Here is a 10136-nt window from a genome sequence, read left to right on the forward strand (position 1 = left end):
TGCTAGACGTAAAGTCTGAAACATCTTATTTTCAAACTATATATATAGTATATAAAATCCATGTATAGAGATTCAGCTCAAAATTCATTACTTATATTTTTAAAACACATGGATATATAAATCTCCATCACCAAATCTAACTTGATAATTCAATAATTCAACCAAAACATATTTGTATATATAACCTCATACTTTTGATTCTACTACTAATATCATAAGATTTAACTTATAATATACTATGTGTCTTTAACATTCAAACATATTAAAATAATCTAAGCTAATAATTTCATACCATTTATTCAATACAAAACTTGTACATTTGCATATACGTTCACATTTGACTTCATGTATACATATATAATTCCAAACCTAATTTCAATTCAAGAAATTATACATGTACATTTATACATATTCGAATCTACCATATAAATATATAAATTCATACTCAATTTCAAAACATAAACTTATACATATATATATGACATATCTAAATTCAATACACAACACATATATCTGCATACTCATTTGAATCTATATATATACAATTATAACATACATATACCATAAATCAAATCCAAGAGTTTATATATAAATGTACTTATATAATCATTCAAACCTTATACATATATATATACATATGCCTTATACATATCTTTGATTAATCTAATAATTTATACATGTATATACTTATACATCGTTTATACTTGACTAAATTTAAAGGTTTATATAAGTATAAACCTATATATATATTCAAACATTAATAATACATGTATATCATTCGTACTTTATTTTATTTCAATCAATATGCCTTTAAATTTAAGTTCAACAAAATACAATACATTTACATACCTATATATCGATTTAACAACATTAAATAACTATTAGACTTACCTCGGATATCAGCGGACACGATCGACTACTCGACTACTTTCGTTTTTCCCCGATCCAATTCCGTTTTCCTCGTTTCTTGATCTAAACACATTTAAATTTAACCTTTTTATTCATCAAAATATTCAATTAACTCCAAAAATACATAAATGGACAAATTACTATTTTGCCCCTGACATTTTACACTTTTTACAATTTAGTCCATTTTTGCACAAAACACAAAATACATAAATTTTGCCCACATTATGTTAGGGCCGAATATTTCATAGACCCATATAGATCCTTGCATGTCATTTATTTCACCTTTTAGTCCCTCAATTAAATTTTTTTACAAATTAATCCAAAATAATTAAATTCATCAAAAATTCAAGAACACACATTATAATCTATCACATATCTTTAATATTTCATCATCAACTATTACCAAGCTCAAGTATTCATAAATGACATGTCTCAAAATCACTATCAAATTCTAAAATTAAAGCATGGGCTAGATATAACACAAAGCAACGATCACAAAAGCGTAAAATCATCAAAACCGAAACCAAACATACCTTAAATCAAGCATCAAAGATGGCCGAATAGCTTGGTTGTTCTTCTTTTATTTTCTTTTCTTAGTTTCAAATAGATGATAAGGAAATAAAAGATGATGGTGGTCTTTATTTGTTTAATTATAATATTATAATATACTATATATTATAACATTTATAATTAATATAAAAACTATATATATATATTATACACATAATGCCGCCCACTATTCTTATTAATGGTTAAATTGCAAAACTAAACCTCCATATTAAAAGAACAACCACTATTCAGCCCCTTTTTAAAAATAACCATTAAATTTTTATTTTACGCGATTTAATCCTTTTTATTTAATCGGACACTCAAACGGCGAAATTAAAGCACGAAATTTTTACACTAGTAAATTCACACATAATAAACACAGAAAATAATATTAAAATATTTTTTGACTCGGACTTGTGGTCCCGAAACCACTATGTCCGATTAGAGTCAAAACCGGGTTGTTACATGCGCGCTTTATTTCAGTCCCTTGCAGCATTTTCTTTTGTATTTGCCATTTAAACCTTGAATTTTTAATCCCATTTCAACTTCGTCCCCAGTCTTTTAATTTATTCATTTATCGAAAAAATGCTTTTTTTTAAATATTTATATTCTATTTGAAATTGTTTCACATTAAATTTATCTAAATTTTTATACATTATTTATTATAACTTATATATGTATATCTTTCAAAATTTATGTACGTAGATATTTTAAAACTATTTTTATATATTATTTATTTTAATAGTATTCGTTGTTGTTTAATTTTAGTTTTTTTTATATTTTGTTGTTTGGATCGTTTATTATTTATTTTGAAGTATCTTTACAAATCATTCTTGTTGAGCTATAATTTTCTTTAAATTGATTTAGATATTATTTTGTTTTATTTGCTTTGATCGTTAATGTTTGTATTTGATGTGTTGTGTAATTATTGCCAATATGTGTATTATTCTGTTTACTCATATTTCCATGCCATGGTAATTCATTCGTATAATATGTTGTTCGAAAATTATCTCACCATATTGTTAATTGTCACTCTATCAACTTAACCCTTTGTTCATGCATTTATTTTAAATATTGCATTAATTTTTACCCAAATACGCAAAAATGATAATTTCAAAATAAAGCGATATTTCATACTCGGAATTTCGAGAAATCGTACCCTAACTTACGGGGTTTCAATTTTCTCAATAAATCGAAGTACACAATCTTTTCAAACATAATTTTTTAAACGATCTCGGGAATTAACAAAAGATCGTGTTTTAACTTACGAGACATGATTTCTTTTTCCAAACCCGAATAATCGAATCAAATATCTTTTGAATCAATAAATTTTTCGGCATGTATTCTCGTATCGTGAATTTGATACGTTGTGTCCTAACGCATTTGATATGACATGTTGTTTTCCCGAGATGAGGTTTTTCTAAAAAAATAATAAAGGCAATATTCAGTGTTTGGAATTTTGAGAAATTATGCCCTAAAGTATTGGACTACGATTTCTTCATCTGACTTAAACAACTGAATACCCTTTTGAATTTCATTGCATGAGTTTTTTTTTGGGACAAGTTCATTTTTGAGGATGTGAAATACCATGCCCTAACTCATTGGATATGACATTTTTTGTCTCCGAAATGAGAGGGTCTTAACATATAATTTGATTTACACAAGTTTTTTTTAACAAGGGATCGTATTTTAAAACTCTTCAAAGTTTCCAATCTTTGACACTAAGACACTAATTAATTAATTAGGTACCAATTTTGGGCGTTACGAGCATGCTAATTCTTCCTCGTACGTAACCGACTTCTGAACCCATTTTTTTGAATCTTGTAGACCAAAATTGTTGTTTTAATAAATAATCACTTTTCGAGGTGACCCAATCACACCTCATTAAAAAAGGATTGGTGGCGACTCCTGTTTTCGTTTTCAAAATCAATGTCGACCCCATTTTGTCAAAAAAATAGTGTCAACAGCTTGGCGACTCCACTAGGGATCAAAAATAAGAGAGTCAAGCCACGAGTTGATTACTTTTTGTCTTTTGTCGAAGATTGAAAACTTGTTTTAAATGTACGATCATTTTGTTGCATTTCATCCGTTTTTGTTACGATCTTCATCATTGTGGTTTATAATTGTTGCAATAGTTTAAATTTTGGTATTTTCCTGCATATTGCATCGCATGACCTCTTGTTTATACGCTTTTAAGTGGGAGTGAGAAGCTACGCCTTCGTGAGGTTTTCACCTCCGCATGGGATTGTGAATCGCTTTCGGGATACATCTGTACCTATGTCTTCGTGAGGTTTTCATTTCTTCATGGCCATAGGGAAATGTATTCCCCTAAACTGAACTCGGTTTATATAAGCCTATAATGGGTAAGGATCGAGGAATCTACCGGTTCGGGTACCTTTACTTTAGAACCAAACCGCATATAATGAGCCCTAGGAGCCTACCCTAGGTAGAACCACGCCAAACCCTAGTAATTACCCGAATAGGTGCTCTATTTGTTTCTTTCTTACTTACTTTTGCTTTGTACTAACCCGTTTCATTTTGTTTCGGTTATGATTGCATTGCATGTTTCATCAAATAGAAAAGAGGTGTTGATTCACGTTCAAGTATCTAAATAGAGAGCTTGTCATAAGAAAATAAGTTTCTTGATAGAATGAAAGACAATGCGGTCGTCCGAATATGGTCCGAAAACGTAACGAGTGAAGGGTGATAGTTTGGGGAATGAGTACACGACTTTACCTTGTCGCCCGAAGACTCAAGCTGACGAAGACTATTCGAGACCTGCTAACGCTAGTTTTCTTAAAGAAGCCAATGAGCATCACGAGGATGAGTAAACAATGGGTCGTAACTCTGATCAAGCAAAAATGAGATAGAGGAGGTACCCCTTTGAAGAGTTTTCGAGATTCAATCTTAGCATCTGGATGTGAGAAAAAGGATTGATATCTTCACTTTAAGTATTAGGGCAATGCCATATATGTAAATATCCATTTTATGTAAAGAATTTTACTTTCTAGTAAAGTTGTTCTAATAGAATTTAATTAGAATCAACGTCTCTTTTTGCATTCATTCCATTCATCTGCATTACATTTCATTGCATCATTTGTATTAAATTTCACGAAAGAGCCTAATTAAACGAGATTATTTCAGTTAATCTAAAAACCAACAAGAATCCACCAACCAAATATCACTACGGTACCCGTCGCCAAATAAAAGCAATGGATTTGAGGTTAGAAAGATTGGAACAATTGCAAAAGGAGATACAAGATCAGATGTAGGAACGACTAGATAAAATCCAACAAGACATGCAAGAGTCCCAAAGAACTATGATGAGTCAATTGGCGCAGTTATTGGCTGGAGGGAATGATAAAGGAAAAAGCCTTGTAGTTGATTCTAGGGTTGATCATGAGACCCTGTTTATCCTCCAAGTTTCACCTCGACAAGCACCCCGGCGCAACCAGAGATGTGCCCACAAAGAATACCTGTCACTATCAGACCTCAATATTAGGCTAGTGCCTTAGCACCAATGAATTTTCAAATAGGCTCGGGTTCTAATCTAGGAGATAATCCAACCAACCCCGTTGTTCCTGATCTTGACGACATGGCAAATGTGGAAAAAGCAAGAGTGGATCTACCAAAGCAACTTGAGGATCGGTGTAGGTGGTTAGAGGAAAAGTTTAAAGTAATGGAGAATGCTGATTACCGTTGTAAAATCGACGCCAAAGATCTCAGCTTGGTCCCAGATCTAGTACTTCCGCCGAAATTTAAGGATTCAGAATTTGAAAAATATAATGGGACCAGTTGTCCTGAAGCTCACATCATGATGTTCTGCCGAAGAATGACGGGATACGTTAATAACGAATAACTGTTAATTCATTGTTTCCAAGATAGTCTAATTGGATCGGCTACCAAATGGTACAATCAGCTGAGCCGTGCCAACATCCACTCATGGAAGGACTTGGCGTAAGCTTTCATGAAACATGACAACCATGTAACAGACATAACACCCGATAGAATCACATTGCAGAACATGGAAAAGAAGCAAAGTGAGAGCTTTAGACAATATGCCAAAAGATGGAGAGAGGTAGCGACACAAGTCCAGCCACCTCTTCTGGAGAAAAAAACCGCGATGCTTTTCATCAACACTCTGAAAGCCCTATTGATCAACCACATGTTGGGAAGCGCTACTATGAGCTTCCCAGATATGGTAATGTCTAGTGAGATAATTGAAAACGCCATAAGAAGTAAGAAGATAGATGCGGTGGAAAGTGCCAAAAGATCAACCCTAAAGCACAAAGAAAATGAAGTGAGCAACCTGAACTTGTAAAATAAAGGGTATTCAAAATCAAGTCACTGTAGGCCAGCCAAAGATGGTAGCAGCTAGCTATCAAGGTCCCTCAAAGTAAGAATCTAACTCGATGCCAAACACAGAAAGACTCTAGTTCACACCCATCCCGAGAACGTATAAAGAGTTATATTAGAATCTGTTTGATGCACATGTAGTAGCTCCGTTCTACTCAAAACCCATGCAACCTCTATACCTCAAATGGTACGACGCGAATGCCCAATGCGATTATCACGTAGGAACTACGGGGCACTTTATTGAAAACTGTACTACATTTAAAAAGTTAGTTGAAAGGTTCATTAAGATGAGCATCGTGAAGTTTGACGATCCATCTGGACCTAATGTGGCAGGAAATTCGTTACCCAGTCATCCAGACCCAGGGGTAAATGCGATAGCTGAGAATAGAGGAAAAAGAACCAAAACCAATGTTGCAGAAGTAAAAACCCCACTGAAATGAGTTTTGAAACAAATGATGGATATGCGATTAACCATTTAGAATTTGGAGAAGAGACCAAAAAAGATGAGGTGCTACTGTGAGTTCCACACTGAAGAAGGCCATGAAATCTAAGATTGTACTGAATTTAAAGCCTTGGTGCAAAGTCTAATGGATAATAAAGAGTTAGAATTCTTTGAAGAAGTCAAAGGCTCGGAAGGAATGTTGGGAAATTTGAATGTTAACGCCGTATCCGAAGAAGGAGCCGGGAAAGATAATTTATGAGGCATCTGTCCTTAACAGACTTGGGAGTGTTTTGAACAATAAGACTGTAGAAGAGATCCCTATATTTTTTTAGACCTAATTCGGAGTAATGTCCAAAACACACTTATTGCTCTAAGCCTAGGAGCAATAAGAATCCTTTTGCAAGATAGGCTTATGCTCAATAGTTTTATTTCAATAAAATAAATCTTTGTTTCTCACTTCGAGCAAATATTCTTTTATTGTTTTCATTTCATTTATAATCATACTATACAGATAAATATTATTAGATTTTTTTATTCCTTGGATCTGGCTTCGTCCCTATAACAGGTCTCCAGATATCAATGATATGAGCGACACTGCTATTGACTTAAAATCTTCTTTTGAGCAAGATATGTGTCCAGATGAGCCTTAGGATTTTGAATATAACTGAGACTATAGTTTATCCTCTAATTTGTTAAGGATGGTAGAACAAGATCCTACCTTACAAAAAATCAATAGAAGTTATGGTCTTTCTCTATGTGAGGCACGGATATCATTGAGCCAATCTCGCCTAAGGTTTTTGGCGGTCATCAATTCATCTTTATGGTCGTCGATTATCTCACTATGTGGGCAGAAGCTGCTTCATATGCCGATGTCACAAAGATGACGGTTAGCAAATTCTTGAAAAAGAAATCATATGTCAGTATGGAATGCCAAAAGGCTCATATCAAACAATGCATTGAATTTGAACAACAGTACGACATTAAAAGTTTACAGTTTGTTCAAGATTAACACCATATCGCCCCAAGATGAAAAAAGAACAACAAAAAAACTAAGAACCAAAAAACCTTTACCGGGGCAACGCCTTTCGCTTTAACTTATGACAATTTTACCCATTAAAGTAGAGATTCCTTCTCTTTGAGCCTTTGGATCCAATCCCGGTTGAAGAGAAAGTTTCAAAGTTATCCATCATAGTCAAATGCACCAAAAACAAATGATGCGAGCTCATCAAAGAATGTTCGCCTTAGAGAATTCAATGAGGGGGACCTGGTATTGAAGAAGATCCTCTATTTTCAAAAGACTTCAGAAGAAAGTGGATGCCAAACTGGGAAGGACCTTATGTGGAGGGCCTTATCTAGAAAAGTGTTGATTTTGATCGGAGGGGATAACAATGACACGCCTAAATCTATAAGTTCAGATTCAATCAAAATATTCTACAAAAATAAAAGAAAAAGAAGAAAAAAAAGAAAAAAATAAGAAAAAGAAGAAAAAAGAAAAAGAAATAAAAGGAGAGGCTAAGGTGAAAATCCGCAAAAGGGCGCATTGAGACCAAATGGGTTTTGAATTGAAAACCCAGGAATGGGCAATTCAAGTTTTGATGGAAGGTGGAGCATGCGTTAGTCTTGTCATTTCCAAAATTAGCAAGAAGGAGAGATGCTACCTTTTGGGACATCATCAAAGTCTTCTAGGACTTCTAAACACATGTCAGGTTCAAAAGGGTCTTCAAGGAGCTTGGGGCAGAGAAGCTCATGCTACGATATCTGGGGCACCTATTTCTATTTTATTTATTTTTTATATTTTTTGACAAAATACGTCATCTTGATTAATTTATTCTCATTTTTTATTCTAGCAAAATTTGCTATATTGATTGATTTATTCATTTCGGGCTTCGCTCTCAACAAAATTTCATCTTGTCCATTTTGATAAAATTTTCAAGCGTTTTTCATTGAAATAACGATTACTGGACTGATAATATTCAAGCAAAAGAAGTTTTGCATATTACTCTGAAAGCTTCTAAATAGTACAAGGGCCTGAAGTAGGGCTATTGTTTAGAACTAACCAACTTAAGGATTAGAGGCATTGGAGAAAGAATAGTCTAAATTGTGACTATTTTTTGGTTTTTCTGTCAAAGATACTGGCTGAACAAGAAGACATTAGTGATAGAACCTTGATGAACAGTGAGTAATGACAACCTAAGCATTAAAAAGGGATCATTCTCATGACATTCTACAAATATCATACATACACATCTAGTTAGGAGCAGTTGATTCATTCTAATCATCACATCCTAAACACTAGGCATAAATAGGTTTATAAAATGGACTTTACAGGTCATGTTCCCCAGAGAGCAGATCAATGGAGTTACTCATACCCCTAAGGTTGCAGTTAAAAAGATTGAAGCTACAACGGCGAATCTTACTTCCCTAGCGGTGCAGTGGAACAAATTGAAGCTACAATTATGAATCTTGCTCCCCCGATATTGCAATTAAAAAGATTGAAGCTACAACAGTGAATTTTACTTCCCTGGCGGTGCAGTGAAGCAGATTGAAACTACAACGGCGAATCTTGCTTCGCCGACTTGGCAATTAAAAAGATTGAAGCCACAACTGTGAATCTTACTTCCCTGGCGATACAGTGGAGCAGTTTAAAGCTACAACGGCTAATCTTACTTCCCCGACATTACAATTAAAAAGATTGAAGCTACAACAGTAAATCTTACTTCTCTGGCGGTGCAGTGGAACAGATTGAAGCTATAACAATGAATCTTGCTTCCCCGACATTGCAATTAAAAAGATTGAAGCCACAACGATGAATCTTACTTCTCTGGTGGTGCAGTGGAGCAGATTGAAGCTACAACGGATAATCTTGTTTTCCCGACATTGCAGTTAAAAAGATTGAAGCTACAACAGCGAATCTTACTTCCCTGGCGGTACAGTGGAATAGATTGAAGCTACAACGGTGAATATTACTTCCCTGACATTGCAATTAAAAAGATTGAAGCCACAACGGTGAATCTTACTTCCCTGGCAGTGCAGTGGAGCAGATTGAAGCCACAACGGCGAATCTTACTTCTCAGGCGGTGCAGTGGAATAGATTGAAACTACAACGGCGAATCTTGCTTCCCCGACATTGTAATTAAAGCCACAACGGTGAATCTTACTTCCCTGGCAGTGCAGTGGAACAGATTAAAGCTACAACAACGAATCTTGTTTCCCCGACATTACAGTTAAATAGATTAAAGCTACTACGACAAATCTTACTTCCCTGGCGGTGTAGTGGAATAGATTGAAGCTACGACGGTGAATCTTGTTTCCCCGACATTGCAGTTAAATAGATTGAAGCTACAACAACGAATCTTACTTCCCTGGCGGTACAGTGGAACATATTAAAGCTATAAATTACTGATCTTATCTCTTTGAAGTTGCAGTAGAGCAAATCATATCAAACCTTATCTCTCTGAAGTTGCAGTAGAGCAGGTTGAAATTTGAAATAACAAACCTTATCTCTCTGAAGTTGCAGTGAAGCAGGTTAAAGATACCCAATCTTATCTCCTTGAAGTTGCTGTGAAGCAGATTGAAGCTACTAATCATATCTCCCTGAAGTTGCAGTGGAGCGGATTAAAACGATGAATCCTATACCTCTAACGTTGCATCGCAGTGAAGTAGGTTAAGCAACAAGTCTTATCTCCCTGACGTTGTAGTGGAGCAGACTAAAACTACGAATCTCGTCCCCCAAGAAGTTACAGCAGAGTGGATTGAAGCTACAAGTCGTATCTCTCTGAAGTGCTGTGGAGTGAATCGAAGCAACAAGACGCAGTGGATTAGAGCAGCACCAAGAAGTCAAGACTCGATGAGACCGGGCAAATTTGGCCTTTCTTAAAAG

This window comes from Gossypium raimondii, chromosome 1 (genome assembly GCF_025698545.1).
Source record: "Gossypium raimondii isolate GPD5lz chromosome 1, ASM2569854v1, whole genome shotgun sequence".
In the NCBI taxonomy this organism is placed as follows: domain Eukaryota; kingdom Viridiplantae; phylum Streptophyta; class Magnoliopsida; order Malvales; family Malvaceae; genus Gossypium; species Gossypium raimondii.